This window comes from Lolium rigidum, chromosome 1 (assembly GCF_022539505.1).
Source record: "Lolium rigidum isolate FL_2022 chromosome 1, APGP_CSIRO_Lrig_0.1, whole genome shotgun sequence".
NCBI classification, from domain to species: domain Eukaryota; kingdom Viridiplantae; phylum Streptophyta; class Magnoliopsida; order Poales; family Poaceae; genus Lolium; species Lolium rigidum.
In genome coordinates this window covers 173,038,729-173,062,607 of record NC_061508.1, presented here as the reverse complement: position 1 = coordinate 173,062,607, position 23,879 = coordinate 173,038,729, and positions in this window count along the sequence as shown.

Genomic DNA, 23,879 nt, shown 5'->3' with positions numbered 1-23,879 from the left:
AGCTTGCCATGTCATGTTGAGCCAACATAGAGCTACAATGTACCATAGTGAGTTATAAAAATGTAGTAGTAATACTTTTCCAACATATATATGTCCCACCTTTCAGTCTCACAAAGTGCCTATGATGACCCACAAGTATAGGGGGTGTATCGTAGTACTTTTGATAAATAAGAGTGTCGAACCCAACGAGGAGCAGAAGGTGTTGACAAGCAGTTTCGATGAAGGATTCACTGTAAATGCTCACAGACAAGTATTCGGGGGCTTTGATGTAACGAGATGAATAAAGTACAAGTAAGTAAAATGCGAGAGAAATAATTGCAGCGAGTGGCCCAATCCTTTTTAGCACAAAGGACAAGCCGGTTTGTTTACTTATAATGACCAAACGTTCTCGAGGACACACGGGATTTTAGTCTAGTGCTTTTGCTACATACGGCTAAATAATCTTCATTGTTACGATAAGTGTTGTGTGGGTGAACCTATGCTAATGTACCGCCCTTCCTAGGACTAATACATACTTGTGATTATACCCCTTGCAAGCATCCGCAACTACAAGAAAGTAATTAAGATAAATCTAACCACAGCCTTAAACTGCGAGATCCTGCGATCCCTCCCGCATCGATATACCAACGGGGGTTTAGGTTTCGTCACTCCGGCAACCCCGCAATTGGCAAACGAGTACAAGATGCATTCCCCTAGGCCCATAAATGGTGAAGTGTCGTGTAGTCGACGTTCACACGACACCACTAGAAGAATAACACCACAACTTAAATATCATAACATTGAATATTACTCAACCATAATTCACTACTAACATTTAGACTTCACCCATGTCCTCAAGAACTAAACGAACTACTCACGAGACATCATATGGAACATGATCAGAGGTGATATGATGATGAATAACAATCTGAACATAAACCTTGGTTCAATGGTTTCACTCAATAGCATCAATAACAAGTAGAAATCAATACCGGGAGAGTTTCCCCTATCAAACAATCAAGATCAAACCCAAATTGCTACAGCGGTGACGATGTCCAGCGGTGGAGATGGCGGTGATGATGGTGGAGATGATGATGATGGTGATGGAGATGATGTCCAGCTCGATGACGGTGACGATGGCGTCGATTTCCCCCTCCGGGAGGGAATTTCCCCGGCGGATTCCTGCCCGCCGGAGAGCTCTTTTCTCTCTGGTGTTCTCCGCCCCGCGAGGCGGGCTGTAACCCTTCGTGAGGATTCCTCCGTGGCTTAGGTCTTCGGGACGAAGGGTTTCGCGAAGAAAAGGAGGCGAAAGGGGCTGTGGGGGCCCCACACCACATGGTGGCGCGGCCAGGCCATGGGCCGCGCCGCCCTATGGTGTGGGCCCACCTTGGGTCCAGCTGGCTCCCCTTTCTGGCTTCCTTCGTCATCTGGAAAAATAGGATTTTCGGTAAAATTTCCTTCCAGAGTTGATCTTCCGAAATATTGCATCCTGACGGTGCTTTTTCCAGCAGAATCCTGGCTCCGGTGCGCGATCTCCAAATAATCATGAAACATGCAAAATAGATGAAATAACATAAGTATTGTGTCCCAATATGAAATATATCAATGAATAACAGACAAATTATGATATAAAATAGTGATGCAAATTGGACGTATCAACTCCCCCAAGCTTAGACTTCGCTTGTCCCCAAGCGAAACTGAACTCGGTAAACAGGACCACATGTTTATAGAGTGAAGAGTCGATAAACAAAATACGGACAAGAAGCATCATATTCATTCACACAAGACATTATAATAAAAAACTTCCTCATATAACTCAGCTTGAAACAAGTATAAGGTAATCACAAATAAAGGTGCATAAGAAATCATAATTGGTGATGGCAAACTTTGTTCTTGGTCGGAGAACGAGTTAACAGATTATACTTATCTATTGAGCAGCGCTCTCATATTAAAAGCTTATGGTAAACTTGCATACTCAATCATATTAATCATTGATGACTTTCAAAGCTATATTCATTCCAGGTAAAACTTGTACTAAACAAGAAAGAGTAAAGACATGATGAAGCAAATCACAATATAATAGTTTGATCACAACAACTCAAATGCTTGCTTGAGATGGAGGGAAATAGGTTTACTGACTCAACATAAAGTAAAAGACAGGCCCTTCGCAGAGGGAAGCAGGGACTAAATCATGTGCTAGAGCTTTTTCAGTTTTGAAATCATATAAAGAGAATAAAAGTAAAGTTTTGAGAGGTGTTTGTCGTTGTCAACGACTGGTAGCGAGTACTCTAACCCCCTTGCCAAACAGACCTCCAAAGAGCGGCTCCCATGAAGGACGTTATCTCTACCGAGCAAGGTAGATCATCCCTCTTCTCTTTTGTTTACACATGTACTTTAGTTTATTTAAGGATGACACTCCCCCAACCTTTGCTTACACAAGCCATGGCTAACCGAATTCTCGGGTGCCTTCCAACAATCTCATACCATGGAGGAGTGTCTATTGCAAGATTAAGTTGCTTACTGATGAATCAGGGCAAAACATTTGAAGAGAATTATTAATGAAAGTTGATTAATTGGGGCTGGGAACCCCGTTGCCAGCTCTTATTGCAAAATTATAGGATAAGTGGATGAAGCCACTAGTCCATTAGTGGAGGCTGCCTAACAAGACTGAAAGATAAAACACCACATACTTCCTCATGAGCTATAAAACATTGACACAAATAAAGAGTAATAAGTTTTGAATTGCTTAAAGGTAGCACATGAAGTATTTACTTGGAATGGCAGAAAATACCATGCAGTGGGTAGATATGGTGGACACAAATGGCATAGGTTTGGGTTCAGGTTTGGATGCACGAGAAGTATTCCCTCTCAGTACAGGTCTTTGGCTAGCAAGGTTAATTAGCAAGCATAAGAGTTGAGGGAAACAAACAAATATACATGTGATAGAAACAATCATGCATCTTGCTTGTAAGCACAAACAGTTTTAACTTCAAAATACTAAGCTAAGGACTGATAAGAAAGATAATAATATCTTCTACATGTATTTCCTCTATTCTTCTTAAACTCAAAGTGTTGTTGCTATTGACCATTGCTAAGTTTGCCAAAACCAAATAGATTTACTTAATGCTCCCAAAGTGGTACCAATACTAAAATCAAGATCAATCATATAGTAGAAATTGCAAACTAAAATAAGGTGTGCAATATGTAAATGATAAGACTTCTCATTAATATTCCATAACGATAACTCACACCAAGGGATACATAGACAAACTAAAGGAGAGATACTTCCACATTGCAACCCATCTTATACGATAACTTCCCTACTCATGATATGACACTACTTGATAGTAAAAAGTAAAAGGTAGTGATGATGTGATACCGCGGCACTCCCCAAGCTTGGAACAAACCAAGGGGATGCCAATACCGATGATGGATTACTCCTTTGGCGATGGTGGTGATGAATTCCTCACAAGCTTCTCCACAAGCTCCTGAAGCTCGTCAATCTTGTACATAAGGTTGCGGATCATCTCCGAATTGTGCTCGACGCGATTAAGAAGTATGTCCGACGGCGAGTCCCAATTCTTGGAGTTATTTCCCCAACCTTCAGCTTCGGGCTCCATCTTTCCTGCATTGTTAGAACGATCTATATCCCAATTGCTAGGCAATGCTGCCTTGGGAGTCCTTTCAATTTGATTATTGTAGATTAGATTGCGGAAGGGATGGTGAATGCATGAAGAAGATGTCCTTGGAGCTAGGTAATGACGTGGAAATCCTCCTCCGGTCCTAATCCGTGCGCTCTTCTTGGCGTTGAACGAGTTTGACACCACTCCGATGCTTGCAATGGTGGTGCGCGGGCGCTCTTGCGGAACTTCTTCGACTTCCTCTTCATCCTCCTTTACTTCTTCCTTGACGCTCTTGTCCTCTTCTTTCCACTCACGATCTTGATTATCTTCATACGGAAGCTCCTTGCCCTTGTTCTTGGAGACCATGGTGCTTCTAAACTGAAAACAGATCCTGGCAGAAACAGCTCGAAACAAAACACGTCGAGAAAACGATATACGGACCTCCAGGGGTCCGGGGGATTATATAATAAAAATTTTCAGAACAAACGGAAAGTACCAGATCGAACTAGAGTCGGAAAGGGGCGACGAGGCGGTGCCCTCATAGGTCGGCGCGGGCCCAGGCCAGGCCGCGCCGGCCTATGGTGGCACGCCCTCGTGCGTCTTTTCCACTCCGTTTCGATCTCGTAATTTTTCATATTTTCCAAAAACAGCAAAAATATTGTTCGGAAAGTAAATTGCGAACTTTTCATTACCGATGCTTGTTACCTATTCAAAGTCGAGTTACGGCGGATTGTCAATTTGTCCTTTGATGAAAGCCTCCGGTGTTTCCACTTGAATAATATCAACATCAACATTATAAGAATCACACGAGATATAATGCTTGAGTCTTTGTCCATTCACCACTTGCGTAGCATTGCCTTGGAGAGAGCTAATTTTAATTGCTCCTGAACGATACACCTCCTCAACAACATATGGTCCTTCCCATTTCGAGAGTAATTTCCCTGCAAAGAGTCTGAGACGAGACCGATACAATAGGACTTTATCCCCAATATTAAACTCTCTTTTGATGATCCTTCTATCATGCCATTTTTTAACTTTTTCTTTAAAGATTTTAGCATTTTCATAAGCTTCACTTCTCCATTCATCTAGAGAACTTAATTGTAGCAACCTCTTATTACCGGCAAGTTTAGGATCTTTATTTAATTCTTTAACAGCCCAATAAGCTTTGTGTTCTAGTTCTAAAGGTAAATGACAAGCTTTTTCGTAAACCATTTTATAAGGTGACATTCCCATGGGGTTTTTATAAGCAGTTCTATAAGCCCATAGTGCTTCTTTCAATTTACTAGCCCAATTCTTTCTAGATTTATTAACGGTCTTTCCCAAAATAGATTTAATCTCCCTATTTGATAATTCTACTTGACCACTAGTTTGAGGGTGATAAGCGGAAGCAATTCTATGATTAATACCATACCTAGCAAGAGTCTTTCTAAAACCTCCATGAATAAAATGAGAACCTCCATCAGTCATAATATATCTAGGTACTCCAAATCTAGGAAAAATAATATCTAAAAGCATTTTTAAAGAGGTCTCACCGTCAACACTTTTTGTAGGTATGGCTTCCACCCATTTAGTAACATAATCAACAGCAACAAGTATATGAGTGTTACCTTCTGAAGAGGGAAAAGGTCCCATGAAGTCAAATCCCCAACAATCAAACGGTTCAATAACAAGAGTATAATTCATAGGCATTTCATTGCGTACTGGAAATATTACCAACCCTTTGACATTCATCACAAGATAGAATAAACTTCCTTGCATCTTTGAAGAGAGTTGGCCAATAAAAACCTGATTGTAGAACCTTTTGCGCGGTTCTATCTCCGGCGTGATGTCCTCCATAAGCACTACCATGACATTTACTCAATATCTCTTGTTGTTCATATTCGGGAACACACCTTCGCAGAATACCATCCACTCCTTCTTTATATAAGTGTGGGTCATCCCAGAAATAATGCCTCAAGTCATAAAAGAATTTCCTCCTCTGCTGAGCTGAAAAGGTTGGAGGCAAGTACTTGGAAACAATAAAGTTAGCATAATCGAGCATACCAAGGATCTGTATCGCGAGCTCACCTTTATTACAGCCAATTGTTCATTTGGAAAACTATCATTAACGAGAACAGGATCATAAGCAATATTTTCCAATCTAGACAAATTATCGGCAACAGGATTATCGGCACCTTTCCTATCTACAATATGTAAATCAAATTCTTGCAAAAGAAGTACCCATCTAATAAGCCTCGGCTTAGCATCTTTCTTTGTCATAAGGTATCTAATTGCAGCATGATCGGTATGAATCGTAACTTTTGAATCAACAATATAAGATCTAAATTTATCACAAGCAAAGACTACGACTAACAATTCTTTTTCAGTTGTAGCATAATTTCTTTGAGCAGCATCAAGAGTTTTACTAGCATAATGAATAACATTTAATTTTTTATCTACTCGTCTGTCCAAGAACAGCGCCTACAACAAAATCACTAGCATCACACATAATCTCAAAAGGCAGATTCCAATCGGGAGGTTCAACTATAGGAGCGAGTTGTTAAGGCTTTCTTTAGAGTTTCAAAAGCTTCCTTACAATCATCATCAAAAACAAAAGGTACATCTTTTTGAAGAAGATTAGTAAGAGGCTTTGAAATCTTGGAGAAATCTTTAATAAATCTCCTATAAAACCCAACATGACCAAGAACACTACGAATACCTTTAACATCCCTTGGATAGGGCATCTTCTCAATGGCTTCAACTTTAGCTCTATCAACTTCAATACCTCTCTCAGAAATTTTATGTCCCAATACAATTCCTTCATTAACCATAAAGTGGCATTTCTCCCAATTAAGAACAAGGTTAGTTTCTTCACATCTCTGCAAAACTTTATCAAGGTTTCGCAAGCAACTATCAAAAGAATTCCCGTAGACGGAAAAATCATCCATGAATACTTCCACAATACTCTCACAAAAACCATGAAAAATAGCAGGACATGCATCTTTGAAAAGTAGCAGGAGCATTACATAAACCAAAAGGCATACGCCTATAAGCATAAGTTCCATAGGGACAAGTAAAGGTGGTTTTCTCTTGATCTTTAGTTTTAACAGCAATTTGTGAAAACCCAGAATAACCATCAAGAAAGCAAAAATGAGTATTTTTAGACAATCTTTCTAGCATTTGATCAATAAATGGTAAAGGGTAATGATCTTTTTTAGTAACTTTATTAACTTTTCGATAATCAATGCACATTCTATACCCTACAACTACTCTTTGAGGTATGAGCTCATCATTATCATTAGGCACAACAGTTATTCCTCCTTTCTTAGGAACGCAATGCACAACACTAACCCATCTACTATCAGCAATAGGATATATAATACCAGCTTCAAGAAGTCGTAATACCTCATTTCTTACCACATCCTTCATCTTGGGAATTAGACGACGCTGAGGTTCAACAACAGGCTTTGCATCATCTTCCATATTAATGGCGTGTTGGCAAATAGAGGGAGAAATCCCCTTCAAGTCATCAAGAGTATAGCCAATAGCACCTCGGTGTTTCATCAATATTTGCAATAATCTTTCTTCTTCAAACTATGTAAGCTTAGAACTAATAATAACAGGATATATTTTCTTATCATCAATATGAGCATATTTAAGATTATCGAGGCAAAGGCTTTAAATCAAAAACAGGATCTTCCTTTGGTGGCGGTGTTGTACCCAAATCTTCCACAGGTAAATCATGCTTGAGAATAGGTTGGCGAAGAAAAATCTCCTCAAGCTCATCTCTTTCTTTCCTAAAAACTTCACTCTCGCTATTCTCCAAATGTTGCTGCAAAGGATTATTAGGAACAAGAACAATAGACGCACACTACTCCATTTTAAAATCATTACTAGGCAAATCAGCTTTATAAGGAGTTTTGGTAAATTTAGAGAAGTTAAACTCATAAGATTCACCGAGCAAATTTAGTCAAAATTTTCTCTTTCTTGCAATCTATAATAGCTCCACAAGTATTTAGAAAAGGTCTACCAAAAATGATAGGACAATAATCACTAGCAGCAGAACCAAGTACCAAAAAGTCAGCGAGGATATTTAATCTTACCACATAGAACTTCCACATCTCGAACAATACCAATTGGAGAAATAGTTTCTCTATTAGCCAGCTGAATAACCACATCAATATCTTCAAGTTCACAAGAATCAATTTCGTGCATAATCTCCGTGTAAAGCTCATAAGGTATAGCACTAACACTTGCACCAATATCACATAAACCATAATAGCAATGATCACCAATTCTAACAGATAGCATAGGAACACTAACTTGTTTGGGTTTATTAGGATGTGAAACAATATTAGAAGCATCTTCACGAGAAAATAATATGACCATCCTCCACATTTTCAGTCACAAGATCTTTAACTATTGCAACAGCAGGTTCAACTTTTATTTGTTCTTCAGTTCTATAGGTTTCTTTTCACTTTTATGAACCGCACTATTTATAACAGAGTACTCCTTCATTTTAGCAGGAAAAGGAATTTTTTGAATATAAGCTTCAGGAATAACATGATCAGCAGTTTCAACTACAACACACTTATTAATAGATGAATCAATTTTATCTTTATACGGTTCATGATACTTATCAAAATTCTTCTTAGGCAATTCATAATGAGAGGCAAAAGCTTTATAAAGATTTGCGGCAACTTGAGAATCAAGACCATATGTAGCACTCATATTACGAAATTTATCGAGTATCCATAAAAGCTTCAATGCATTTATAATCATAAATTATACACGATTCTCTATCCTTGTCGTTCTCCCAACCTTCGAGTATTTTCTTGGATCCGATCAAGAAGGTCCCTTTTAAACTCTTCTTTGTTGCGTGTAAATGATCCAGAACAAGAAGTATCCAGCAAGGTCTTGTCTTGAAAAGAAAGTCTTGCATAGAAATTATCAATAATAACATTACCAGGAAGCTCATGAATGGGGCATTTGAGCATTAAAGACTTCAAATCTCCCCCAAGCTTGGGCAATACTCTCTCCATCATGAGGCCATAAATTATATATGCGGTTCCGATCTTTGTGAATTTCACTTGGAGGATAAAATTTGGAATAAAATAAAGGCACAATGTCCTCCCAATCAAGAGAATCACCATTCTTCGACAATTTATACCAATGCGCCGCTTTACCGAGACAGCGATATAGAGAATAGTTTCTTTCTAACTTCATTCATAGCAATACCTGCACATTTGAATAACCCGCATAATTCATGCAAAAATAGTAAATGATCACCGGGATGGACAGTTCCATCCCCTTCATAGTGGTTATCCATAACATGTTCAATAATTTTCATAGGTATTTTATAGGGTATTACTTCCTCACACAGCGCCTCATCCACTACCGTTGCGGTAGTAGTAGATTTCCCAAATAGAAATTGAAGAGAAGATCTCTCCATAATGACTTATAGCAGCGAGCAGAAATAAAATCAGCACAAACGAGTAAAGGTTTTCCTTACCAATTCCACTTACCAATAGCGCTTCACTCCCGGCAACGGCGCCGAGAAAATAGTCTTGATGACCCACAAGTATAGGGGTGTATCGTAGTACTTTCGATAAATAAGAGTGTCGAACCCAACGAGGAGCGAGAAGGTGTTGACAAGCGGTTTCGATGAAGGATTCACTCGTAAATGCTCACGAGACAAGTATTCGGGGGTTTTGATGTAACGAGATGAATAAAGTACAAGTAAGTAAAATGCGAGAGAAATAATTGCAGCGAGTGGCCCAATCCTTTTTAGCACAAAGGACAAGCCGGTTTGTTTACTTATAATGACCAAACGTTCTCGAGGACACAGGGGATTTTAGTCTAGTGCTTTCGCTACATACAGCTGATTAATCTTCATTGTTCTGATGAGTGTTGTGTGGGTGAACCTATGCTAATGTACCGCCCTTCCTAGGACTAATACATACTTGTGATTATACCCCTTGCAAGCATCCGCAACTACAAGAAAGTAATTAAGATAAATCTAACCACGACCTTAAACTGCGAGATCCTGCAATCCCTCCTGCATCGATATACCAACGGGGGTTTAGGTTTCTGTCACTCCGGCAACCCCGCAATTGGCAAACGAGTACAAGATGCATTCCCCTAGGCCCATAAATGGTGAAGTGTCGTGTAGTCGACGTTCACAAGACACCACTAGAAGAATAACACCACAACTTAAATATCATAACATTGAATATTACTCAACCATAATTCACTACTAACATTTAGACTTCACCCATGTCCTCAAGAACTAAATGAACTACTCACGAGACATCATATGGAACATGATCAGAGGTGATATGATGATGAATAACAATCTGAACATAAACCTTGGTTCAATGGTTTCACTCAATAGCATCAATAACAAGTAGAAATCAATAACGGGAGAGTTTCCCCTATCAAACAATCAAGATCAAACCCAAATTGCTACAGCGGTGACGATGTCCAGCGGTGGAGATGGCGGTGATGATGGTGGAGATGATGATGATGGTGATGGAGATGATGTCCAGCTCGATGACGGTGACGATAGCGTCGATTTCCCCCTCCGGGAGGAATTTCCCCGGCGGATTCCTGCCCGCCGGAGAGCTCTTTTCTCTCTGGTGTTCTCCGCCCCGCGAGGCGGCTGTAACCCTTCGTGAGGATTCCTCTGTGGCTTAGGTCTTCGGGACGAAGGGTTTCGCGAAGAAAAGGAGGCGAAAGGGGCTGTGGGGGCCCCACACCACATGGTGGCGCGGCCAGGCCATGGGCCGCGCCGCCCTATGGTGTGGGCCCACCTTGGGTCCAGCTGGCTCCCCCTTCTGGCTTCCTTCGTCATCTGGAAAAATAGGATTTTCGGTAAAATTTCCTTCCAGAGTTGATCTTCCGAAATATTGCATCCTGACGGTGCTTTTTCCAGCAGAATCCTGGCTCCGGTGCGCGATCTCCAAATAATCATGAAACATGCAAAATAGATGAAATAACATAAGTATTGTGTCCCAATATGAAATATTGTTATCACCAAGATTTAACCGAGTCAGAGGTGGGCCGCAGTCAAGATGGGCTTAAGGAAATATATGTGGAGAATTCTATGAATCGGCCTGTTGGGTTTAATTGCCCGTGTATATGTAACATATTAGATCTGTTTTAGTTTAGAGATAGAATCTTAGTCGTGCACGGTTTAGTGCATGCCCACATTAGAAAGTCCCCTGGACTATAAATATGTACCTAGGGTTTATGGAATAAACAACAACTCACGTTCAACCCCAAAAACAAACCAATCTCGGCGCATCGCCAACTCCTTCGTCTCGAGGGTTTCTATCGGGTAAGCGACATGCTGCCTAGATCGCATCTTGCGATCTAGGCAGCCAAGCCCACGTTGTTCATGCGTTGCTCGTCTTGAAGCGCTTTTGATGGCGAGCAACGTAGTTATCATTAGGTGTGTTAGGGTTAGCATTGTTCTTCGTTTAAGCATGCTTACGTAGTGCAACCCTTGCATATCTAGCCGTCCTCACGCCTATCTCAGGTGTGGGGGCGGCACCCAGCTTGATCATTATTTAGTAGATCCGATCCGTTACGATTGCTCCTTGTTCTACAAGGATTAGTTTAATATACTGCAATAGTTTGGCCTTACAAAGGGGGGAGGATCCTGTGGCACGTAGGGTGGCGTTCGCAAGTCCTAAACGGGATGTTCCTAGGATCAACTTCATGTTGGTTTTACTGGCCTTGTTTAGGATCGGCTTACGAGCACCGTGCGTGGCCATACGGCCCAACCTGGAGTAGGATGATCCGATTATGTGGTGAAAACCCTAAATCGTCGTAGATCTCATTAGCTTCATCTTGATCAAGCGGGACCACCAAGTATTCGTACACCCCGTACGGATCATGGGTGGATCGGCTCTTTGAGCCGATTCACGGGATAACTCGAGAGCCGATCGAGGCTCGTATTTAACGTTTACATGTATGCCCTGCAGGAAACTAAGCGAGGCAATCTCATCACCTTCTCGACCAGGTATAGGTCGGGTGGCACGCCCTTGCACGCCGCAGCGCCGCGTGTGACCGAGAAGAGCATTGCGGGCCGTCGCTCGGAGGGTCTCAGCCAGCCGCAGCTCTAGGCTCCCCCGGCTCTACGGTGTTGACAAGGCCGCTGCCCGCCCGGTGGGTTTTGGCGAGTCAACACATTCGGCACGCCCGGTGGGACAATCGTCTACATCAACCACATCGCCATCTACATCCGAGATGGCGGACGGCACGCCTGATCACCTACGAGGATCCGCCGACGACCTCAAGAAGCAATACAATGAGATCAAGGCTACCCTCGAAGCCGACCTCATCGGCTCTTTTCGGAGAACCCGTTACGGTGGCATCGGATGGAAGGGGTTCTCACCGGAAGGTGCACTCGATGGGATAGACCTTTCTTCCCCGTCGGAGGAACGCACCGAGGTGCTGCGGCGAGGAGATCAACTACCTGGTGGCTCACTCGCTACACCGCCACTCACGAGAACTTGGTTAACGTCTTCGGAGCGTGTCGCTCTGCGCGTGATCCGAGAGATCATGAGCCACCGGTACTCGCCGTCGGGACCAGCTCTCGGGACGCATCAAGGAGAATTGCCATTCCGGTCCCGTCCACCGCTGCCATTTGCGTTGGCAGCACCTGCTGAAGTGCCGACTACACCGGCATTCCTCGTCTACGGAATTGGTGGCGACCCCGGTGACTACCGGTTCTTAATGGAGGCGCCTAAGGAGATCCCTCATGGGTACGCATGCATGTATGTGCCGGATTGTGGTGATCGGGCACTCACAAACCAGGCCACAACATCGGGGACTCCGGCGAAGACAGGAGGAACGTCGGCGACGGAGCAGACGTGGCTAACTAAATACGCCACACCGACGAAACTCCCGAGCCCAGCTCCTGCGGCTGGCTCAGAGCTGGAAAAGCAAACGTGGCAGGCCAAGTACGCCACCCCGGCGAATCTTCAGAGTGCAACTCCTACGGCCAGCACGGCGGATCAGATCAGTACCATGCTGAGAGACCAGTTCGGCATGATGCCGAAAAGAAGGGCGGTCGGCTATTCCAAGCCGTACCACAGACGATTACGAGATGATCCCGCTGCCACCAAAATATCGGCTCCCCGACTTCTCCAAATTCGGTGGATCGGATGGCTCCGGCTCCATCGAGCACGTCGGCCGATATTTGGCTCAACTAGGACCGGCTTCGGTGTCGGATCAGCTACGCGTGAGGCTCTTTTCACGGTCCCTCACGGGATCGGCTTTTGGATGGTACACCTCTCTACCAGCGAACTCCATCCGATCTTGGAAGCAATTGGAAGAACAGTTCCATATGCAATACCATACGAAGCTTCCGAGTCCGGCATTGCCGATCTAGCACAATTACGTCGAAGCGCGGGAAACGGTGACGAGAATACATCCGGCGCTTCAGGAATCTTAGGAACCGATGTTATTCGGTTCGTATAACCGAAAAGGAAGCGATCGAGTTGGCGTAGCAGGCCTTGCAACACAGCTCAAGGACATGGCCTCCCAAGCGAGATTATCCCTCACTGGCGCACATGGTTCGAAACTATCGGCATATGAACGGCGCCACCCCGACCTGTACCAAGACAAGTTCAAGCGTGCGGTAGTCATGGTCGATACGGAGGAGGATGAAGTGCTGCGCGGGAGGCCAAGAGATAGCAGATGGCTGAGTGGACTCGGGGAGGAACCCACGTGGCCTGCAAATGGGTAAAGCCACCGGGGCCGCCCGGGGGATTTGATTTTGACGTGACCAAGACTGAACAAATCTTCGACCTCCTGCTCAAGGAGAAACGAGTTGACGGTTCCTGAAGGTCTCAAGTTCCCCACGGCGAAAGAGCTAAACGGAAAGCCGTACTCGCAAATTCCACAACTCGCTTTCCCATGCCACCAACGACTGCCGGGTGTGGCGTCGGCACATCCAAGCGGCGATAGAGAAGGGGCGGCTAATTTTCAACCAGATACGCCATGAAGGTCGACACCCAACCCTTCCCCGCCGTTAACATGGTAGGAATCACCTACCCTGAAAGTTGCCAGCCAGGCCCCTCGTTCAGCATCAACATGGTAGGGCCTGGAAACCACTCTGGCAAAGATGGAGATGAGGGCAGCTGCTCTCACAGCAAGGATACAGATGAGGCCGCTCCATGCGATCGGCTCCGTCATGATGGCAAGCGCTACGTCACAGAGGGAGAGGTGAAGAATATAAGATATCGGCGACCCCTCTCGATCACCTCCTCAACAAATATGTTAATCGGTATGGTCAACGCCGGCGCCCCTATTACGGTGATAGAGGAAATCGTTTGGCTAGAGAAGCCGGAAGATATCGTCGGCGGGATCACGATGAGGAGGAGCATGAGCGCTATGCCACGGAAGCATCAAGGGAGCAAGACGACAACGCCGGGCATTGGGACTGCCCCTTCTTCGGTACATCTGCTGGGATTCGGGAATGAGCCGATTGCCCACAATCGGCAATTGCCCGGAATGCAATCGAGAAAAGAAGGAGGCAGCCAACGTGTACGTGTTCGAGCGCTTAGGGCCTCTCCCACCACAAAGAAAATGCGCTGAGTCACCTCGTTGGGCAGATCTTGAAGATTCAGAAGACGAGGGAGAAGTGGAAGAAGACAGTACCACCGGCCAAGGTGGTGCCCGACGGACTCAGCCGTTCCCGAAGCGCGGGGTTCGGCGATTGCGCGGCCCGGAGGAAGCCGAAAGGTTGTACCTGCATACGCTAAGAAAAGCACGGCCCGATCCGGCTGCAAAGGTTCAGCGAACCCTGGATGAAGAGGGTCGTCCACGGAAAATGGAGTGGCGCCCTAAACAGGAAAGCCGATGATGAGACATCGGCTGGCACAAACATGGTACTCGTCTTGCCGACGGAGCGTAGCGCTCCACGACTCTACGGAGCACACAAGGTGGACGGCAGCGGCGCATCAAGTCGGAGGTTGGGTTGGTTTCGTCCAGCCGACCAAGTAGCAAGACCAAACCAATGGGCAAACCGAGGAGAGGCTGATCCTTGTGATCGGCCCCAAAAAATTTACGAAGGGAACTTACAAAACCTTCAACGAACAAGCAACGTGGAGGCCGATTCCAGCAATCGGCCAAAATTATCCTCACCTACCTTTCGCACTGGGTTCAACATGTTATCCAACGGAGCCGATACCATCAATTTTCTTGACGAGAATCGGCTCGGGGGCGCCCGAGTATATGGAAATATGAGGGTATACAACGAAGCATCTCATCTTTTGTTGACGGGTATTGAGATATGGGGGCCGATGCACGGGTCGGCCGTAAAAAAAAAAAATTCGAAAAGTGAAAATTTTCGAGGCACGGCCCGATGCAGCGGACATCGACTTCGAGAATCAAGAAACAGCCCGATGCGTAGCCATCGACTCTAGTTGTGTGAGGATTATCCAATCCGTGGGGTTAGTACAAGTTGGAACGGAAGATTATCGGTCGTCGGAGGAAGAAAGAGGATCGAGTCTGTGGCACATTCTCGCCTCGAGTAAGAACTCGGGGGCAGCTCACCTTGAAGGCTTTCCGCTCGAGAGAGGCCGATTTGTGTTCAAATCGGCTGACGCTTACATAAGGAATTTCCCCACACACGATCGAGGCCCAGGTCTATACAATTCATGCGCGTATCCTCGTCTACGTTTTGCGTTGGCCGAGACTCGGGGGCAACAAGCCCGGAAGATGCCTTGTTCTTGGGAGCCGATCAGGATTACCTCGAGCTGCGGCTGCATCATGGCCGTCTCGGGCGAGAGCCCGGGAAGGAAAAGCCGACGCCTAGTACGGGGCTTGGATCTGTGCTGTTGCTTGCAAGAAAGGAAAGAAGTCCGACGCGTTCGTCGTCGGTCTTAGCATGGCAAACGGAGGGAATGAAATTGGAGCAATTAAAGGATAAATGGAAAGAACGATTTCATTAATTCCAAGGAGCGGCTTTACAAGAAAGAGCCGATGGCTCTCAAAAGAGGGATGCGGTGCCTAGTGCACTGCTACTACTAGTCCTATACTACTAGTCGTCGCTGTCCTCGTCATCGCCGCCGCCGACGTCATCGGCGCTGCTCCCGAGGAGCTCTTCGTCGCTGCTGCCCCAGCCCTTGGCCGGGGCCTCTTCCTCCTCGTCATCATCATCATCCTCGCTGTCCGCCCAGGAGCGGAAGCGCTTGGTCGGCGGGTACCCGATGGAGGAGGAAGAGTCGTCCTCCTCCTCTTCCTCTTCGTCATCATCCTCGTCCTCGCTGTCTGCCCACATGCGGGGGCGCTTCTTCGGCGGGAGCTGGGCAGAAGGAGAGGCTTTGGCCTTCGCTGCTTCTCCTTCTTTTTCTCCTTGTCGGAGGAGAAGGGATTCAACTGCGGGGTGGAGAGCGCCTTCGGTCTTCTTCTTCGGCGAAGATTGGGGGAAGAGTTTGGAGAAAGAAGAGGAAGAGGAAGACATTGCTACGAGGAAGAGGGGGTTTTTGGTGCCGATAGCGGGGATGGAATAGAGGATATGAGAGAGAGCTAACCGGTCGGCGCGGTTAAATAATGATGAATCTGGCGAAGGATTAATGCCATTACAACTTCCAAGGGATCGATGCTAAAGCTGTCAGGATTTTTAGAGAAGCTGAGAAGACAGGGCATAATGATGACGGATGCTGTAACGGCTCTACTCTGCCACGACATGACCCAACGAGAGCATAATGATTTTGGAAATTCCATTTCCAAAACCAGGGGGGCATGTGTTATCACCAAGATTTAACCGAGTCAGAGGTGGGCCGCAGTCAAGATGGGCTTAAGGAAATATATGTGGAGAATTCTATGAATCGGCCTGTTGGGTTTAATTGCCCGTGTATATGTAACATATTAGATCTGTTTTAGTTTAGAGATAGAATCTTAGTCGTGCACGGTTTAGTGCATGCCCACATTAGAAAGTCCCCTGGACTATAAATATGTACCTAGGGTTTATGGAATAAACAACAACTCACGTTCAACCCCAAAAACAAACCAATCTCGGCGCATCGCCAACTCCTTCGTCTCGAGGGTTTCTATCGGGTAAGCGACATGCTGCCTAGATCGCATCTTGCGATCTAGGCAGCACAAGCTCACGTTGTTCATGCGTTGCTCGTGCTTGAAGCGCTTTTGATGGCGAGCAACGTAGTTATCATTAGGTGTGTTAGGGTTAGCATTGTTCTTCGTTTAAGCATGCTTACGTAGTGCAACCCTTGCATATCTAGCCGTCCTCACGCCTATCTCGGGTGTGGGGGCGGCACCCGCTTGATCATTATTTAGTAGATCTGATCCGTTACGATTGCTCCTTGTTCTACAAGGATTAGTTTAATATCTGCAATAGTTTGGCCTTACAAAGGGGGAGGATCTGTGGCACGTAGGGTGGCGTTCGCAAGTCCTAAACGGGATGTTCCTAGGATCAACTTCATGTTGGTTTTCTGGCCTTGTTTAGGATCGGCTTACGAGCACCGTGCGTGGCCATCTGGCCCAAACTGGAGTAGGATGATCCGATTATGTGGTGAAAACCCTAAATCGTCGTAGATCTCATTAGCTTCATCTTGATCAAGCAGGACCACCAAGTATTCGTACACCCCGTACGGATCATGGGTGGATCGGCTCTTTGAGCCGATTCACAGAGATAACCCGAGAGCCGATCGAGGCTCGTATTTAACGTTTACATGTATGCCCCGCGGAAACTAAGCGAGGCAATCTCATCACCTTCCTGACCGGGTATAGGTCAGGTGGCACGCCCTTGCACTTCGCAACGCCGCGTGTGACCAGAAGAGCATTGCGGGCCGTCGCTCGGAGGGGTCTCAGCCAGCCGCAGCTCTAGGCTCCCCCCGGCTCTACAGTGTTGACAAGGCCGCTGCCCGCCGGTGGGTTTTGGCAGTCAACAAATATATCAATGAATAACAGCAAATTATGATATAAAATAGTGATGCAAATTGGACGTATCAGCCTACAAGAAATTTCTATCTCCCGCTCCCTTTCTCCCTCATCTCCTCTCTGCTCCAACTCGACAAGAATATTATTCGAGCTATTGGAAATGAGCAAAATGTAGGGAAGGAATCTTCACGGGGGGTACCATAGATGGGAGAAAATTGCACAAACACCACTTATTGATGTTCTCGTTGCACAAAACACTCACTTCACCCGTTTGTTTGCACATGCCACCAACTATATGTGTAATCCATTGCATAGAGGTCTAAATCTAAGATTAAGTTGTTTAAGAGCAAATCAGATGATCGGGGACCACCAATACTATTTTTTATTCCAGATTGTATCAATTTCCAAGATTGAAGACATACCCTTTCAAATACTACAATTTTTATTTTTATTTGAAAAGTTCATTTTTTCATCACATTTTATTCTTTTAATTACTAGATTTTTTCCAATTTATTTTTAAAAAGGTCAAAAAATCATTAAATTTTGGCAAGAAAATATTGTTTCCGACTATCCCATATTAGTTAGTTTATATTATTTCAATTACTGAAACATGTTCCCGGGTTTGTGGATACGATATCACAGGTTTTCTCGCTGATACTCTTTTAAGTGATTGTAATTCTATAATTTGATCAATAAGCTTCAAATACAAAAAATGGAATGTGCAGTAGTATTTTGCAGGAACTACGAACCTGTTGGGCTATGTCCCTTCACGTAGAGGTGTGTTCGCAGCCCAACTACGGTGCCCAATCCATGACTGTGGACCCACATGTTAGAAATTTGAAATGAGTTGGCTCCAGACCAATTTCATCCGGTGAAATGGTCATTCTACCCACCTATCTTGCAGAACTAATGCGGAACATTTTTGGGAGGGCAAGGGTATTTAAGTAACTGTAAACTATGGCTACATGAAAATCGTTTCCCATCTTAATCCAACCGAGGCTCACACGCAGTTTTCCCCATCTCTACTAACCCTAGATCTCCCTCCGGATACATCCACCACCGCCTGCCCGCTACTCGTCCCCGCCGATCACCGAACGCAGCGTTGCCACGTTATGCAAAGACCACAACCGTCCATCATCTAGGGCAACATCTTCACCGTTTCGGCTAAATCGTCTCCCATACAGGATTTGGGAAAACTCCTTTTGAGTTATTTTGCATCCTGTTAGTTCGTCTGTTTCTTGCTATGGATTGTACTAGCCCTGTCCATAAATTCATATTTTTGGTTGAGTTGACTGCATGAAGCTTGACAACAAGCACATCATAATGTATGTTTATTTTTGTCTTTTTAATCATAGCATCCTTGAAATGTTGTTGGCATCTCATGCTCAAATGGAGGAAAACAATAGTAATTAGTAAAAGGGGAGGCTCAACAGCTATGGCAAAAAGGGAGTATCATCATCCCAACCACCTGCACGAGACTATAAATTTGCACTCTTATTAACAATATCCGTGAGGCCTCCTCTGCTCTCTAATCAGCTAAGGTGCTAGTTCCGCCAGTTACATCTTGTCTCATCTTATTTATGTTTGATTGCGAAGGCCAATCAATCGTTTTCATGCTCGCTTGATTGATCCATGTTGTAGTTATTACCTGGGAATAATAACCGCCAGCAACAACAAGAGGGCTAACTGGACTTCTGGCCAGATGAGCGCCAAGAGTTCATTTTTAGATCCGGCAATCCAATCTCAGTGTGTCGAAGATCCCTTCATCTAAACCCTTCTCTCGCTGAAGGAAAGATGTACAATCAAGTTCTTACCGCATTTAGCATGTTGTACTATCAAGTTCTTATGTGTTATGTTACCTTTTGTTGCACGATGACACACTGAGACTGCTTGCCTTGAACACAGGTAATGATGCTACTGGGCATGTCTTTGTGGACATAGTCAGTCACCGGATGGATGCTAACCATGAGGAGGCAACCCTGTATAGTAATGGGGATAAAGGCATGCATGTTTAGTGTATTTAGCCTGTTTATTTCATATTATTTTTTTGTACCATTATTATAACCTCATTAATTTTTTACATGTGTAGTGGTGGCTGGCAAACTGGCAGTTGCCAAAAAGGTATGATAAGGCTAGTGTCACCTTTTGTCGCTGCAAAGTTTGCAGCTGAATGTCACAATGCAGTCAAGAACCATGTGCATGTGCGCTCGCACTAGAAGAAATATTATAAGGGGGATAGTAGGCTCCTCTCTGACTATTACCACCGATTTTCCGTAAGTGCATCCTAGGTGTTTTGCCCCTCTGCAATATTTATATAATGCCGTTGATTCAGAGATTTCCATTCTTATGCTTGTAATTCAATGCCACTAGGTTAGGTTTGATATGGATATAAATGCTTCACCACTAAATGCAACGTGCAAGAGGTATCTTCAGATTGGTGTTAAGCACCAACGACAAGTCCTTAAAAGAAAGCACATTGATAACCGTCTTCTCTGCGATGTACAAAAGAAAGTCATGTCAGTTCGATGAACGACGTTAACTGGAATGAGCTTGTGTAGCACTGGATGGATCCTAAGATAAAGGTAAGTTATTTTATGCAAATCAAAGCTGGTACATTTTACAGCTTATGTATGTTGAACTTGTTAACTAAATTGCCTAGCCCTTTTCATCAGTTCTGACTTATGATTGCCGTTTCCAGTGCATGAAGAATGACTATGAGTACCGTTACAAATTCTACAATCTAGTAGGAAATCAGTGAGAAAAACATATTCAACCATGCTAAGGTCTTGATCCATCCGGCAACCGGATCACGCAGCTATGTCACGCACTTGGAAAACTTGGTAAGTCACGAACTGTCACAACATAAAACTGTGTTGTGATGAGTGTTAATGTTTCAAGTCTATTGTTTATATAAGTTTGTTGTTGCGCTCAACACACGTGCTAGATGATGTTCCAGGGTTTTTTATGATGGATTGCATTTTATTTATTTGATAATAACATCATCGACAGAGCAAGGTCAGTTGAATTGAATTCCAGCTATGGTAACTGTAGTGCACATGGTCACAAGAGAAACTGTAGATTTTATATACATGTGAAACCTTTAAGATGATCATCTACTTATGTTTTTTAGAATGACAAATACAACAGTAAAGAACTTAGTCCTCTCGATATGTTAAAACAGTGCCACTTGAGCCAACATAACAGCTTCTCCACCCCGACAAAGGATGCAAATTGTAAGCCATCTTTCAAAGAGTTATCACTAACGTGTATCTTATATCTTGCTGTATCTCCTAACCATGATTCTTCATTGTAAAATAAGGCTCAGATGGAATATGAGTTGTGTGTACCTACAGCAGATGGACAACGCGGGACTGAGGTCCAGGTTGTTTACGAGGTCATCTCGAGGAAAACTTCCCAGCCTACATTTCTTCAGAATGTAGGGGTCAAACATCACTCCTCTCGATCCAGAATGAGCAAGCTTGTTGCAGAACTAGAGAAGTAGAAGATGGCAAGTGCAGAGCTGTCCAATGTTGCCAAGATCCAGAGGGATCAAATTGATCATCTGATAACCAAGGCAAAGGAAAGATTAGAGAAGCAGGTTGTGATTTCTGCAAAGATTGAAAGGTTTCTCACGCTTATGTATGTAAAGGTAGACTTCGTAACCCTGATAACATGGTTCACACAGGTGGTGGTATGCTCAACGCTGGAAATGTTTGATGCTGCTAGAGTTGTTCTGTTCATGTTGAACAGATATCTTGGTGCTATTGTGCATGCAGAACTCTGATATGATGTTATTGCATAACTGTAATTCCCATTGTGGGTAAATTATATTCATGTATGTAAGTATGTAGCATTTTCAGTTTTTGCATGCTCTTGTGGGCATATTATTTATACGAAAATTAAAAAAATTGAATTTTAGTGGGTTGCATATGAGGAAATTGGGCCAATTCTCAGTGGCACCACTGCAATTTAGCTAGGCCACAAAAGGCCCATTGTTGACGACCCACATAATTCTTGATGGGCCGCGTTAACAACACAAAACTCGAGCTAAATATGAAAGATCTGGAATCATACGCCCATCTGCCAATCTGCCAAAGTGGCCCATTCAGCAATGCGTCTCGATGGACCTGGAAAGCTACTCAAACAATGGCCCACATGCCCATAATTCGACGGGCCAAAGAAGGCCATCTAACGACGGGCCTACAAATAAAGCAATGAACCTAAAAGGCCTAACGGGAAACGGAGGCTCATTGTACAGTGCAATAAAGTCCCACCAACCAACAAGCCTCAAGGCCCATCGACTGACGGCCCTCACGGCCCATAATGTAACGTGCCTCAAGGACCATCAACTAACGGGCATCAAGGCCCATCATCGGATGGGCCCTGTATGTCGCCACGTGTGGACACGTGTCATGAATCTAGTTGCACATTTGTTGCAACAATGTTAGTTTATATCAGAGCAGATGCCGCCACGTGTTTTCACGGGAAGGTGCCATGTGTCCTCTGTGGGCCAAGCCACGGCATCACTGAGAATATGCTAGGCGACAAAACGCTATCATGCGACCGTAATGATGGCGCAATCATTGGCTTGACACGTCTGACACATCGGTCGGCTACACGGGGACCGCCCGACAAGGAGTAAGTCTGTCACAACGCACCGGGCTGGCTGGCCTTTGGGCTTGGTCCTAGCCTTCATGGATCTATGACGGATATGCCTAACCATCAGCCGGGCCATCTGTGACACGAGGTTCGCCACGGAATTCCAAACAGCCAGTATGAGGTCTCCGTGACGGTTTTTGGACATTCGCTGATAAACTAAAATCGTTCTGGACTTGCGAACTATTTGTAGTGCATAAAAAAGCTAAGTTGGAGTCACGCTCACCTCTCCATCTCATGTCCCCCTAACCCCGTCTTTCCATGCGCCTAACCTGAAACCCTTATGTCAGTTGCGCGCTAACGAGAGCCCCGCGAGGGATAACCTCATGCCACACCAGATGTCTCTTTACGTCCCTAGCACCCACTGAGTAGCACAACTCCATTCAAGCACCCTACATCCTACAGATCAACGTGCTAGTGGGTTCAGGCCATTGGGACTAAGGGAGGTGAACCCATATGATGCAGAGCATCCATGGCATAAGGGTGGAGGGGCAAAAGGCCCTGCGGGATACAAAGGGACTAAGTAGCCTAAATATTACAATAACGTATTAAGTTCCTATAGCAGTTGTCGGAGATACATCACGATCACTTGAATGATGCAAGAAATCGAAAAGGGCTTACGACGTCGAACCACCATCCTCGCGCGTGATACGTCTCAAACGTATCTATAATTTCTTACGTTCCATGCTACTTTTATGATGATACTCACATGTTTGATACACACTTTATATCATTACTAGTGGTTGGGGCGCCCCTTGGGGCGCCTCCTCGCCGTTCTGCTGCGTCCCAAACTCAACACATGATGACATATCCGGTCTGTTGGTAACATTCTATGTTTTTACAGTTAGTTAGTTGTACATGAATAGTTGTTTAATCTCTCTTGAACACTAATACATTCTGAGAATGCATGCATGCACTGGTATCAAATCAAGTCTTGAGGGGTTAATAATTTCAAAGAGAACTCTTCACTTGTAGCAAACGATTTTTTCATTGAATATATCGGTTACACAAAAGTACTTTACACATCTGCAACTGGCAGTGTCACTATCAATACAACCTCGATGGACTCCTCATCCACTTTACACATCACCTAACTCATCAGGAACCCCCTTCAAAATAGAAGAAGAAACCAGTAACTAAACTCAAGATGCAAAAGATCAACTGGAACTACGGAAGGCAAAAGATTCATTTTGCCTGCTTGCTCACTGTCCATGTCGGTTTGAGGACGTCATGTGTTAGCACAAGGGTCGGTGTCGAAAAAGCCTACAAGAACTCATCAATTTACAGTAGTTTCGCATCAAAGCTATGGTACTCAATCGAACAATAATAGGTTAACCTAAAGCAACGAAGGATAGCTAAATCGGTTATAAGATTAACAATGTTGGTAAGTAATAACTATAAATTTGAATTAGATGAATTTTAAGTTGAGATGCTATGCACCTCCTACTAACAATACATGCACCTCCTCACCGTGGCTCTTAATTTTGTTATTTATTTTAAAAAATGGATATGCCGATTTGAAGAATCTGATAAGACCAGGAAAAACTAATAAGTAATCTGAAGAAAACCACATACATATGTTCCTAAATCTTGATTTTTTTAAGGAAGTAGCATCTTAAAAAACTAATAATGGAGTAGCATCCAACTATGAGAACCCTAAACGGGAAAGGAGTCAAATACCATGGTAGAAAGTAGAAACAACTTCAAGGTATGGAGTTTAAAATAAAT